Source organism: Chiloscyllium plagiosum, unplaced genomic scaffold (assembly GCF_037043375.1).
Source record: "Chiloscyllium plagiosum isolate Xiang-an unplaced genomic scaffold, Cpla_swu_hap1 HiC_scaffold_2, whole genome shotgun sequence".
Classification (NCBI taxonomy): domain Eukaryota; kingdom Metazoa; phylum Chordata; class Chondrichthyes; order Orectolobiformes; family Hemiscylliidae; genus Chiloscyllium; species Chiloscyllium plagiosum.
Window position 1 is genome coordinate 44563877 of NW_028270140.1, and position 14729 is coordinate 44578605.

The 14729-nt window shown below is 38.4% G+C and overlaps 1 protein-coding gene across 3 annotated transcripts in view; it reads left to right on the forward strand.

The window, feature by feature from the left end:
- The first annotated feature begins 111 nt into the window (after positions 1 to 111).
- The window catches only part of LOC122562420 (tyrosine-protein kinase JAK2), a 270607-nt gene continuing 255989 nt past the window's right edge, over positions 112 to 14729 (forward strand). For 2 of the 3 annotated variants that reach the window (XM_087996459.1, XM_087996471.1), the window contains exon 1: positions 112 to 956. The gene's annotated coding sequence lies outside the window, so the exon portion shown is untranslated. The remainder of the gene's footprint in view (positions 957 to 14729) is intronic. The other variant, XM_087996450.1, reaches the window with a different exon arrangement.

The window sequence follows — 14729 nt, forward strand, 5'->3', positions numbered from 1 at the left end:
ATCATTACTTCCAAATTCTGGAAATCACCACAGTGCTGTGGACATATATCACCATTCATTTATAATTGATGATTTGTCACTGTCCTGGAATTCCTTACCTAACACCATTATTGGAGGACCACCAGAACTACAGAAGTTCATTAAGTGATTAGCAACTTCCAATTTCTCAGATGAATTAGGAATGAGGTATGAATACAATTTTAAGGCTGTCAACCATATCCCAAGAACACATGAAGGAAACAAAAAAAAATCTTGAAAGATTACAGTATACAAAGACTTTAACTTGCTCAACTGCGTTGTAATACCCCGGTTCTGTGAACTGCCCTGTTCATCTACTTTGTTACTGTATTGCTTGCATTGACGCCGGCAACGGGTGTCTGTGTGCTGTCATTGTACAGCTCGGTAACTGAGTGCACTTCACCAATTGTTGACACCGTGCTGCTCTGACATCTGCTGGGTGAGGATATAATGTGGGGATTGTGCTTTGCAATAGGCTATGGAACTGGAAGCGAGACAGACACCAACCATTGATCCGTCTGCTGTTTTGCTGTTCTAGTTCCGGGTGAAGGAGAATCGGTTTTGTTTTCTCTCTCTCTCTGGTTTAATTGTAAACTTTTGTGGGTTTGTGCCTTGGAGGAAGCAGCAAATTTGACCAGGGTCGGAGTGAAGGGGAGAAGAGAGCAGAAGCGCAGAGAGGGTGAAGTTGCAGCAAATGTCTCTGACTTTCTGCCCTGTTCGTTTGCGGCTTCCGCCCTAATCCGAGTTTTGTACCGAGCCAAGTGAAGAAGCCCCCTCATCGCGAGCAGCGGCTGTATAACCAGGAAATAAAGTCGCATATAAATATCTTGATTCCCTTCCCTGAGACGGACGCAGCTTCGCCTTTATATTTTTGTGTTGCGTGACATTTAACTCTGAAAGCGGTGTGGAGGCAGTACGAAGTGATCAGCAGTGACCCAGTAAGTGTTGGCTTTCCAATTACTGTTACTCCTTTCCCACACATTGAACTGCTTTGGGCAATAAGACTCAAGCCTCATCTTATTTGTGTGTTCTTCTAACCAGATAGTGTAGGTTTTACTGGACTGGATGGTTTCACCAGCGAGGCCTTCTCCGACATTTTCATCTCAAACTTCACATCTGGAAATGTCCACTTTTATTCAAAATACCAACATACTTGATTCTAACCAGCGCTAGTTTGTACTTGGAGTGATCGCGATGCTTCATTTTATTTTTATTGTTATTACAATTAACTGGTATTTTGCAACATAACTTTAGTTTCAAGTGTTGCGCTGTCACCTTGTACGTATTTTGGGTTGAGTGCCCAGTTGGAACTGTGGTTTCTCATGAAGTCGTTGAGCGGATTCAGGATAATTGTGGCGGAGGTATGGTTCGGATTTTATTGTAATGCTTCCCATAGCTTTCAGATTTGTTCTCCACTAGTTGAAAGATTTAACTGTAAATGGCATTAGTCCTTCTGTCATCACTCCTTGGGGTTGTGTTCAGCTGACTGTACTTTGAGGGGGATTTTCCAAGGGGATTTTCCAGGGAGAAGTGAAAACATTGAGTTCTGAAAAACAAAACCGTGGCTGGATCTTAGGGCCTGAACTGGGTACAGCAGTGATTTTGTTTTACAAGCATTTTTTAACTGGAGGTTCACCTCAGGAACCTCTCCAAATATTCTGCCTTCTTAGGACTCTCTTCTAACTTGCAAAAGCTATTAACGGTTGTCTAAAACCAAAAGGAATGTTTTCTTATTTATATCCATCAGATTAGTGTGTGACCATGAAGAGGCCTTTTATCCCATCACCTGTGCCACACCTTTGAAAGAACTAGTTAGTCCTGCACCTCTGCTCTTTTCCCTAAGCCCATGGAACCCAAGCACTTTCAAACATATATCCTGTAGGTTTTTGTAGGTTTATTTTATACCATTTTGTCAGGTGGACCTTTTCGAAATGTAAGGGGGGGGGGGGGGTGGGGGAATATTATCTTCATCTCTCATAGGTCTTGGCAATTAACTTTAAGTCTGTAATTTTTGGCTATTAACTCATCCGCTGGAGGATACAGTTGTATTTGCTATATTGAACTCTTTGTCACCTACCACCTGCAGAACAGAAGACCTTAATTGCTTCATCACTTAACCATCATGTTCTGAATAGAACAGTCTAAGCTTCTCTCCAGTTAACTGAAGTCAGTCATGCCTAATGTCACTGTGGTGAATCTCCCCTGCATTGCGTGCTGATTGCAAACAAAGGACAGAAATACTGTTGGCAGCCATTTGGTGATCTCTGATCCAAGTGGTTTACCATGTGCCAATTTATAAGTTCCATATTTCACTTAATTGTGGTGGACTGAGGATAAGGGACAAGTAATAGGAGCTATTAAACTGAATATAACCATGTGGAACTTTACCTTCTGGTCTCTTATCCTATCCATAAATTCCCCTGAACCTAAAAATCAAGTGCATGTGGTACTTCTACTAATTTTAGTGATTCTGATAAAATTTTTCATGTTTCTTGGAAGTTGTATTTGTACAAAAATTCCATCTTGTAGTCAAATGAATGTTGTAAAATAACAACATACTACGTTAAGAACATCAATTATTATGCCAATCGGTGTTCCCTGTTAAAATTTCACAAGTCAAAACCTTTTGGTTTGAGGGAATGTGAATCCTAGCAGTGGATTATCAGCAAATGCTGGTACCAATTGACATAAAAATTGCGCTGCAAATACTTATTATTACCTTTTCCAGGGGAAAAAAAGAAACCTGTGCAAATTAAAAGCAATTACCTGTTTGGATTGTTGAACATGATTGTGGTGTTTCATTAATATCCACTAGGATTTTGCAGCGGACTGCAATTTTTGTTGACTGTAGAACAAATCAAAATTTGAGCCACTTCAACTAAACATACCTTTCATCAAAAGATAAGGGTTCCAGAACATGCAGTTCATGGCATCCTGCACTGAGTTATTCCATAAACCTGAAATGTAGTCAACTACAATGACTGTATCCTGTAGGTTTTTGATCTGGCTGGTACAACATGTTCTACTGAAAATTGACAGCTGAAACTTCTCTGATAAGACTTTATCAGCAGTTTATGCTGCACATGTTACGTTTCTGTACAAAAAATACTAGAATGAATCCAAGCCATGCAATGTAACTGAAGCCCTTTGAGATTAGGACTTCACCTCGACTTGCAACATTTTTATGGGGAAGAATGTAAAGTGAATTTTTCTGAATTCCATCGTAGAACCAACTTAATTATGATAAAGTAGTTAAATGGAAATCAACTGTTTAGTAATAAAACTATGTGCTATTTATTGATTATAATGTCTATTCTGATCAAAGATAGTCAGTGAGACAGGAACCAAGGCACTTTGTAAACAAAGTCGAACTGTCTGTTTGTATTTGTTCTGACAAAGCTCTGTGAACATCATATTCTATAGTGGAACTTGAGCCAGGCTGATCTGGCACAGAGGTAGAGATGTACCGCTGAGTCACAAGATCATCACACAATGTTCAGCACCATTCACAGTGACTGAAGCAGTCTGTGTCTATAGGTAGTAAGACCTGGATAATAGGCAGGAGTGGGCTGATAAGTGGCAAGTAATATTTTGTGCCAGACAAGTATCAGGCACTAACCATTTTCAACAAATGAGAATTGACATTCTATTGTGTTACTGTATCTAAATTCCACTTTATTAATATCCTGGGATTTACCATTGACCAAGAGCTGATTTAAATAAGCTATACTGGAATAATAAGAGCAGATTAATGGGTTGGAATTTCTGTGATGAGTAATTCCCTTCCTGTCTCCCCAATTCCTGTACTCCACAAGACCCAGGTCACAAATGTGATTGAGTACTCTCCACTTGTCTGGATGAGTGCAGCTATTTTAACACCATTCAAGACAAAATAGCTTGCTTCATTGACAGTAGTAGAGTTCCAATGTTCACTCATTTCACCTGCAGAAATGTGTACCTTTTGACGAGAGACATTTCTGTAATTTGCCCAGGTTCCAAACTCATGATCTGTACTACCTAGGAGGACATGAGCAGCAGATCAGTAAATATCACTATTTGCATATTTCCCTCCAAGCCACAAAACATTCTGACATGGGATGCAATCACTGTTCCTTTACTGTTTTAGATCAAAATCCTGGATCCTTCTTCCCAACTGCAGAATAGGTCTACACCCCAAGGACTGCAGTGGTTCCAGAAAGCTTACCACCATCTTCTCAATGGCAAATAGGGATGGTCAACAAAGCCCCACATGCTTTTGAATGAACAAAATTAGAATGTAGTCAATTTACATTCTTGTGAATGCCAGATTATTGAACACAAAGCTACCTTCAGGAAAGTGAAATGCATTGCTTTCCTCTGTACTCAACAAGAAAAAATAAAATTTCAGAAGCAGTATCAACTATCTCAACATTCTTCTGTTGTAAACAGAACTCTAGAACCTGCAATTATTTTCAATAGTGCAACTTTTTGCAGCAATACCTTTTTAATTATTAGCTGAATTATTACGTTCACTGACACAGATTGTTCAGCAAGGTGTCATTGTGAAAAACTGTAGTCAGTGGAGTTTTTTTTTGTCAAATTGCATTTAATTTGTGGAGGAATATGTTTCTGTTTAAAAATATTTGGCACAGACTCTTCCTGTTGTGAATTTCAAGGATTTTACTTCTAACAGAAGCAAGTTTTTACAATAGTTAATGTTCGTGTATTATGCAATTTGAGAAGAATCTTACTATAATAGGATAATTAAGCTATTTATTTAAAAATTAATACTTGAATAAATTCGAGACTACAACCAAATTTTTAGCTTGACAGTAGTTTGATAATGCAAGCAGTGTTTCAGCTACAAGAGTGAAGTCTCTACTTTCCATCGTAAAGCTATTAAAGGAGTTTTAATAATCTCTGTGAGGTGTTCTGGAAATGTAAGAGTTTTTGATGTATGAGAGATACTTTTTTGAAATTTGAAACTTGCGTGATAAACTTTGAAAGAGTTGGGGTGCAATGGCTGTTTTGATACCAACCCAAGATTGAAGGAGTTAAAGACTGTCTGATAGCTTCAAGGGTCTAACTCTGAACTGAGTCTGGATAAACACTTTTGTAACACTGCAAATGCTGACATTCTAAAAGAGAAACAGAAAATAATGGACATTTTAAGTTATCCAAAGACTCTGGCAAAGAAAATAAGTGCATTTCAGCTTTAGACAGACTGACATTGTAAAGATGTGTCATTTAATAGGGTTGAAGGACAAAGTGATCTGTCAAAAATGTGACCATAGAATAAATGAAAAGGATGAAAGTGCATGTAAATGGTTATAAAGTGTTGAGTAGAGCCATACAGTGATAAAAAAATGTGAAAGTTGTGAAATTAGGGTGATTTATGAGGTCACATGTGTATTAATTACACCTGAGATCAGAATTTACTACAAGGGACCCTTAAAATTGGAGTTCAAAATCCCCAGCAGAATAAAAATGTGTTGTTCCTTGTTGGAACAGTCTGGGAAACTAAATCTAGTGAGGTCTCAGTGGGATGGAACAGGAAGTTAAAATGGAGACCTGTCAAGTGGACAGTCGCACTTGAGAACGGAAGGCAGGTGTTTGGCAAAATGGTCATCTGCTTTGTGTTCAAGGATAAGTATTTAGGGTCTTAAATGATCAGAAAGCAGGTAGATGGACAGGTTATTATTTACCATATTTAGATGCAAAAGTGCTGGTGGAGGTAACTGCAGTGGAAGACTAAACAAGCGTATCCCAGATCAGAATTCTCTTTTTACAACAGGCAGGGGGCTTTGGCTATGGTGAAACTGTTGGTCATATTATGAGTAGCAGAAGATAATCTGATAATGCTGAGCACGAGAGAGAGCTACATTGCTGTTCAGATGAGAGAAAATTTCAAAGTAAGTGCTCTCCCATTTGAGACAAAAATAAGGGGTATATTTTGTGTAAGGGTCATTAATCTTTGAAATTCTGTTCCCGAGAGTGCAGTGGAGGCTGAGTCATTGAATACCTTTTTAAAGAATTAATTTTTCAGATTTTTGAATATCAAAGCAGTTTGTAGGGGAGACACTAGAGTAATCTAATTGGCCATGACTTTATTGATTTTTTTGGAGAAATAGGCTGATTCCTATTCCGATTGCTTATTTCCTCTTTATGAAAATGGAAGCATGGGAGATTATGAAGGCACACCAGACGTCCAGTAACCATTGTCAAGGAAAAGAATTCTTGAACATACATGAAAAAAATTCAAATTGTGGGGGAAAAAATTCACAAGCTCTAGTATGGAGCGACTGCAACAGATGCAGATGACTTTGAGAGAAAGTAGGTCTGACCCAACAGGAAATGTGTTTAGTCAGGAAAAATAGCTCCATGAAATGAGCTCTGATGCTGCTCCCAATGCATGGTGGCCCGTGATACATAATCATATTATTAGAACTTTGAAGGGTGGTTCATGTGAGAAAATAAAAGGAGTGGTAGAAACTTCTGAATAGAGGAAACAACTGAATAGAGGAAGCTTAACTCTGAATGTAGTTGTGGATATATCTAATCAACTTGTTCAGATGTGTTATGACAAACCTCTGGAGCCGGTAGGACTGGAACTGAGGCCTCCTGGCTCAGCAACAGGGAGACTACCGCTGCATCACAAGAGTCCTATAAATTAGGTAGTATGCTTGTTATATACAAAGTTAAACATTATATGCTGGCTTGTGATGTTCTATTCGTTTTTCTAGAGTATAATATTTGCATAAGTTAGAAAATAATTTCATTCTGCGGTGGTACGTTTTTAGGAAAAAAAGTAAATACGGTGCCAATTTTAACCCCATTGGAGACTGTGTGTACTTTTTTTACACCAGCTTTCTTTTTTCTCTATTTGCTGCCTTGACGGTGTTAATTCCCTGTTCAGCAGTGTGCCATGGCTGTGTCTTATTCCTGAAATAGCAAGTAAAATTTGGCAACCAGTTTCGGTGGCCTAACTCGGCAGGGAAGCATCACACTGAGGGTTTGAATATGTCTTGCTTCAGCACTCAGGTGGACCAGTGAACCCAGATTTTACAACATCATTGGTTGTTTCTGATTCTACTCAGACACACATACATGCTGAAAATTAGTGAATTTTCACTGATGTTATGCAAAACGAAGAAAATTTGAGATTTGAATTTATGAAGTGCCATTCACAACCCCCAAACATTTCAAAACACTTCACAGTAAATGGAGTATGTTACGTTTCAACAGTGACTACATTGTTGTAAACAGAACATCCAATTTGCACATCACAAGCTGCTGCTATTCAATAATTACTTTATGATCTCATGATTGCGGGATAAGTATTGGCTGTGTTACAGTGGGATAACTCCTAGGCTATTTTGTCTACATACTGTCTTGGAAATCTTTTTACTTGTGCCTGACAGTAATGTTTCATCTGAAAGACTGCAGTACCAATCCAGTAATCCCTCAGTAACACACTGGAATATCAACCCAGATTGCTGAATACGTCTACGAACGGAAACCATGCCCAATATCCTGTCATTTAATTCTCAGTTGTTAAGACCATTTGTCATGCCACCACCACCACCACATCTATTGGCATGGCACAAATCAAAGATAAAAGCTAAAAAATCCTTCATCTGTACAACCTAACCATGCACTGGAAAACATGAGTCACTGGGGAGTTGACGATTCTTTTCGTTCAAGTACAGAATTTCTATTTCCCAATCATTACATGTAAGTCATGTAAAAATAGCTTGGTAAAATGGATGAATAGACTTTGCACTCAGAAATAATGGGAAATACTTTTTACCCAATCCTTAAGACCTTTTAATATTAGTAATAAATTGCAAATCAAAAGATTCAGAATTTGTTTATGAAGCATAAATGATATTCTACCCTGTGCCTGTGCAATAATTGTCCATATTAAGGAAAACTGTTAGAACAACATGAGAGTCTATACAAACAAATTTCATGGCTGCCACAAAGGCACGCACAGTAGTAAATGGAATACAAATCCAGATATTGTTGACTTTGAGAAAATAAATGTGATTAGTGTATTCATCTCATTCATAGCCATCACGGTTTATGGAACCCGCTGCCATTGGTCATTTTTCTTCACTATTATAATGAGGGAAAGAATTGTGTTACTTAACTGAAGATTATTCATACAATATGTGCTGGAAATTTTGTTTTATTGTGGTCAGAAGTTAGCGATTTAATGAGATTTGTTTCAAAGCCAACTTGGCAGTGAGTCTAGCCACAGTTTGCAAAATGCCTACCAGGTCCTTTTGAAGCCTTAAACAATTTATAATATCACTATTTTTAATTGAAATGTTCTGAGACTTTGCCATTCCCACTTTCCAAGGATTTTAAATTTTCTCCCCAGCAATAAAGTTGGTTAGGTATGCTGCTGGCAAAACTAATTGAGGAAGCAGTGAAGGTCTGCTTCAGTAGACTTGATAGGTACCTTCAACATGCCAGACCTAGTCAGTTGAGGAATTCAGGCTGCATCCGACGAGCAGCTCGTCGGATGCTGCCTGAATTGCTGTGCTCTTCCAGCACCACTGATCCAGAATCTGGTTTCCAGCATCTGCAGTCATTATTTTTACCTAGTCAGTTGAGGACCTGTGTCCAATGTTGAGTGAAATTTGGGCCTTTGGTCTCTGCACATTGCAAGCACACACAAGTTTTTAGTCAGCACACCAAAAGCATTCGACTTGAAAATGGTCCTAACTGTATTTATCTCTAAAATCAAAAGCATGGGAAACATTCCATACTCTGTCTTATACACTGAACCCAGTAACATGGAAGAGCAGTTTTGAGCTTTAACTCTCTGAATTGATTGTACCTATGTCCTTTTTAGAAACATCTATCTTGTGTCCTATAATGGATTTCAATGCATCACAGATGTGCTACCATTTTGTCAAAGTTGCCACGATGGGGAAATGATGGAAATCCCAGGAATTCGAGATTGCTGTTGTCTTAACTAGGCACCATTGTTCCCTCTAAGTTACATTGATCATTGCATGGCAGTGCCCCAGGAATGTGCTGTGCTGGAATAGAACTGCCATGCATTTCCCCTTTTGAAACCCACGTGTGCACGGCCATGTTCAAAGCTTAATGTGACTGCCAAGTGGCACAAACCCAGTCACATGATTGTTGGAGGGAACATAGATTATAGCTGTTATCAGTTTTGCACAGTTTCCACAAGGATATTAGTGGAGCGACACAGAGTTTCCAGGAAAGTCTGGTGCAGCATTAATAAAGGTGCAATTCCATGTGATGTCCATGGCTAGAAACTGAAAATATGGATATGTTGTTCTAGTTCTGCAAGTTTCCAGGACATTCTGGATCTTTGTCTTTTTATGTGATAGGTTCAGGAAATCTTGTAGAATTATTTTGTGCAAAGAACAGAAGAGTGTAAGTTCTTCATAAAGCCACAAATCTTGTTAAATGATCCTGAAAAAAACCTTTTTATAAATGTTCTCCCCAATGTTTGAGTGTTCTGAAGTTTTTTTCTGGAAGCTATGATGATGGCTTGGAGTTACCTGGCAGTAGGCGGCACGGGAAATGCAGTGCAGAATTTGGAATTAAATCACGGTAATATTTTTGTTGAGAATAACTTAAACCCAGATATCAGCAATCTCGTGATTGTGCCTCAAATTAAAGTGGAAAATCGAGGTAAATAGCCTTGATCAAGTGACCATTAGGCACTAGTGTGCTTATTTTAATAGTGAAATTTTAAAAATGAAGTTTTAAAATTTCAATTAATTTGACCTGAAATTCTGCAAGCTTTAAAGCTAAACAATGTTTTGGGTCTTTGATTTAAGTTTTGTTTCTTGTATGCCAATGGAGGGGAGGTTGGAGGCTGGTGTTCAGGAACAGGAACCCTGGATATGCCTTCTCTTCCTTCCTTTGGAGATCAGTTATATCAGCAGGGACTAAAGTTCAGAGTTAGAATTATGGATCATCAGTATGAGGTGTACCAGATCAGACATTTCCATTTATCTCAAGCAGAAATAGCTTGTGTTGTAGTAATTAGATTCTAGCTCATTGTTTTGCATTCAGCACATATTAAATACTGTCTAATCTGCCTATCAGCTGTAATAAATGTGCTATAACTGAGCGCTATCTGGTAACATGTATTCTTGAGCCACTTATAAGTGGAATATTTGAAAGTAACAAGTACAGTAGCTCAACTTGCTGGAGTCCAGTCTGAAAGAGAGCTACAATCTGCACTTTCAGGCATTTGAACAACACTACCACACACAGCTTGTTTAAACTGATGCCTGCAATACAGCAGCTAGTTCAGAAAGTGACCAGCCGAAAGCTTAGTAAACAACCGTACACTGTCAAACAGTGTATTATGTTGGAAAACCAAAACTCATGTTCAGCAAAAATTCAACTCCCATCGGTACCATAATATACTGACCGTTGTTTATTATGGGCAAAATCAGATTTGTGGTAACCTTTCTTTACAAGTTTAGATCTATGAGGAAACTTTGAAGCTTTCATATCAGGTTAGTTTTTTTTCAAAGTACACAATATTATTTTAATTATAATTTATCAACGGAGATTCCCTCGAAGTTTATGCTTCTTGCATTAAGACATTTATTATGTCAGCAGATTATTTGATATCTGACTCCATTTGAGCAGGAACCTTTTGTTAAGGGCCTGAATGTTTTTCTCGTAATGATTCACAGAACATGGGCATCACTAGTTGGATCTGTGTTTACTTCTAGGCAGTTGAAGTTGCGTATTTGGAATGTATTGTTGAAGAAGCTTTAGTGACCCGGTGCAGTGAATCTTGTAGGTAGCTACATTTTGCATTCATTCTGAGGTTGAGGAAATGAATGATTAAAATGTTTAACAGCACATGACTCAAAAGTCAACATTGTTCTAGATGAGTCTAGTTTTTTTTTAGTTGGAACTACACTCATCCAGATGAATAAAAGATATTAAGGTGTTTATCATATTCATGATTTTTTTAACCTTTTTTTAGTAGATGGAAAGGCTTTTTCTTTGGGGGGGGGAGGTGTTGTTGTAGCAGACCCAGCCCCCTAGGTGTATTCTGCAACAACATTCATGGAACAATTCAGTTGTTACAAGTCAGTGTCGACTCCTAGGATGTTGTTAGTGATGAATCAATGGTGTTAATGGCATTTAATTTGAACAGAAGGGAAATAGATACTCTTTTGTTGGAGATTATCATTGCCTAGCATTGAAGATGTTACTTTTCTCTTTTAAGCCCAAACCTGAATGTTATTACGGTCTACCATGCAGCTGTGGATTGATTTATTATCTGAGAAATTGAGTGGAATGGAGCATCAGCAATTGAGCATCCCCATTTCTGACCTTTTTTGAATGTTTGAGGTAAGGTCACTGAAATAAGTGAAAATGGTCAGACCTAGCACACTATGCTAAGGATCTCCTATCATGATGTACAGGGGCTGAAATGATATGGCTTCCAACAACCACCAACATCTTATTTTCTAGCTATTAGAGGCATTGCCCCTGATTTCCTGAGGTGGTAGAGTTTCAGGATGTCATACACAGTCAAATTATGCTGCATTGCCAAGGGCAGCTGTTTTGCCTCAGATATGGAATTCTGCTTGTTTTCCATGCTGAGGCCAAAGCTGTAATGAGTTGAGAGTGTGTTGCTGGAAAAGCACAGCAGGTCAGGCAGCATCCGAGTAGCAGGAAAATAGACGTTTTGGGCCGGGGCCCTTCATCAGGAATGTAATGCTGTAATGAGGCTTGCAGTCAAGTGGTGCTGGTGGTACCCAAACTGGCCATTAATGAGAAGTTTATTACTGTCTGTGTGCTGCTGGATAGCACAGTTAATGATTGATAGGTTCCATTGCAGTTGCTGGTAAATGAGGATAAACCGAGGCAGTAAATGGCAGAATTGAATTTGCTGTGCTTTGTGTGAAGAGACATTTAGGTCAAAAATGCTCTTCCTTTCTCTCTGGACTTTAGAAGCATTAATAGGTAATCTAATTGAAGTATCTGATATTAAAGAAGAATGACAAAGTAGACCTACAGTGGGTGCATCCCTGTAGTGAAATCCTGAATGATAAGTCTTATTTTTAGGATAACGGATAACAGATTTAAAACACATGAGAAGCAATTACTACTTTTCAAAGGTATGTGAAACTGGTATTTACTATCCTACAATATGGTAGATGCTTGGACATTGAGTAAATTTGAGAAAATAGATTTGTAATCAGTAATGGGTTGAAGGGTTATGGAGAGGGGACAGGAAAGTGGAGTTGAGGCTGAGATGAGATTGACCATGATTGCATTTAACAGTGGAGCAGGCTCGAGGGATTGAATTGCCTACTCCTGTTCCTAGCTCTTGCATTCTTTGCATGGCGTAAAGGGGGTAACAATTCTTAGTGGCTGCATGTGTGCTGTCAAACATCAAATGTGGGAGGTAGCTATCTGATTTTGGCCTGCTCCACCACAAGCTTCGCCAAACCCTTATCTTTCCAGTTCATTAGGCATTGATACCTGTGTAACGGTATGGAATTATTTGTTTAGTTATCAAATAATCATGGCTTGTAAAAAGTTGAAGTTTGTAAATTATTTTAATTATAACAAAACAATCCTGTTTGCTTTGAAAATCAGGAAACCCTAAGGAGCAATTGAAATTCCCCTCCTTGGCTATCTTACTAAGTTATTTCCTTTCAAAGGGTTTATTTGAGTATTGGCATCCAGCACTTGTACACCTGTTGGCTATAGCCATATGCAGTGATAGCACAAGTTCTGGTCTGAATGCAGATAAGTATATAAAGCACTTGATCAGTCATGACTGGCAACTACAATGCTTTAAGTAACAATAATTGACTTCCCACACATGATTTGTATTAAGGAATTATTCTCTATTTGGTACATTTTCTGAAGAAATAATCCTGATTAATTGGGATGCTTTTCAGTTTCAACTATAGTTCTGTTTGATGTATTCATAGTTTATTTTTAATTTCAAAATATACTGTATTCATAAAAAATTCACTGGTTCTGTGCAGTAACATATGAAGAAAACAAATATTGGAGTTTGACTATCCAACAAACAAACCAAAGGCATCTTTTACTTGAACAAGACTTTTTACCCTGCATATAAATATAATGACTGACTGCAGATGCTGGAAATTAGAGTGGTGCTGGAAAAGCACAGCAGTTCAGGCAGCATCCGAGGAGCAGTAAAATCGGGCAAAAGTCCTTCATCAGGAATACAGGCAGAGTGCCCGAAGGGTGGAGAGATCATGCATTGAAGCACTGGGAGCATCCGATAACTTTGGTAGAAGGACCTCGGAAAGTGGCTTTTCCCCACTGTGCCTTGGTGCAGCTACACCAAGCTTTAGTGCATCCCTCAGCACGTAGCCCTGGAGTATTCATAGAGATGTGGTTCAAATAGCTTCTGTCTGCTGGTTAAATAGACTGTTTCTTTGCTGTAAGTATGACCGTCAATAGCACACTAACTCATTTTTTGACAGTGGTGTAAATACAAATATGGCATCTCATTCTTTTGGAGCTTAATTACTGTTATATTTTATTTGTTTAAACATTCTTTCTGGCAGGCCCCTCTTGGTCCCGTCTATTTTCTCCTTTTATTTCACTTTCTGTACAAGACTTTACAATACTCCCATTATACTTAAACTCTCAGCATTCTTCAATTTGATTTGCTGAAGAGAAACACTGTTGCAGATCCCTGGAGACATTTCCACACTAAAAGGATTTCTGATGACCATAAGTTGTCACTCAATGACCCATGAAAAGTCTTGTCAAGCAGCTGCAAATGTAATGAACAGTGAGTGGACACTGATCCTTTGTGCCAACTGTGAAATCCAGAACTTTACTTCAGTGTTAATATTCCTTCTGGCATAGCAGTTCTATTCTACTTGTTCAAATGTAGTCAAATATTCATGTTCAGACTTTTAATATTAATCTAGGTTTCCACCTAATGTAATTGCTCAGAATAACATGCATTGTTAAGACCAACATATTGTCAATGATCAATTATCATGTCAGGCAGCCAGTGCAGAGTTCATATTATCAAGACATTGTGTTGATCACAAAATTGCTTAAGAAGTGTTCTGAGAACTGCCAATTAAACACCCTGTGGACTGATTTAATCTATATTGGTTTTATAGATTTCTGCAGTCAACATTTTTTGTTTTGTTTCATTGTTTCTGCTTATGTATAATTAGCTTACTGGTGAATCAATCTGGCCATTAGGAACAACTTGAATATATAGCTGTCCAATAGATGGTGGGGTTTCCTGTCCTTAAAAGTGAAAGGAGAGCACAGAGGGCAATTCTTTTATCATGATTGAGAGACACTACACATGAACATCTTTCGAGAACAGATGAAGGGTAGAATCAGGTAAGCACAAAAGAAAAGGAATGACTGCAAAATGAAGAACAGAAGTTAATGTACAGACATTTTAGTAACCATCTCCAAGAGTAAAAGGGCAGTAGATACCTCAGAGCAGCATCATCTACAAGTTGGCCCCCATCAACTCGCTGTCCTGACTTTGAACTTTGATCCTTTGTTGCTAAGTCAAAATCCTGAAATCTGCCCCTTACAGCATTGTGGGAGTCTCAATATCCCTAGAACTGCATGAGTTCAGGAAGGCAATCATTGTCACCTTCTCCAGTCAATTAAAATTGGCAGAAACTGCTGGCCTTCCGAGCAACACCCAGGACTTATGAACAAATTTACAAAAATTA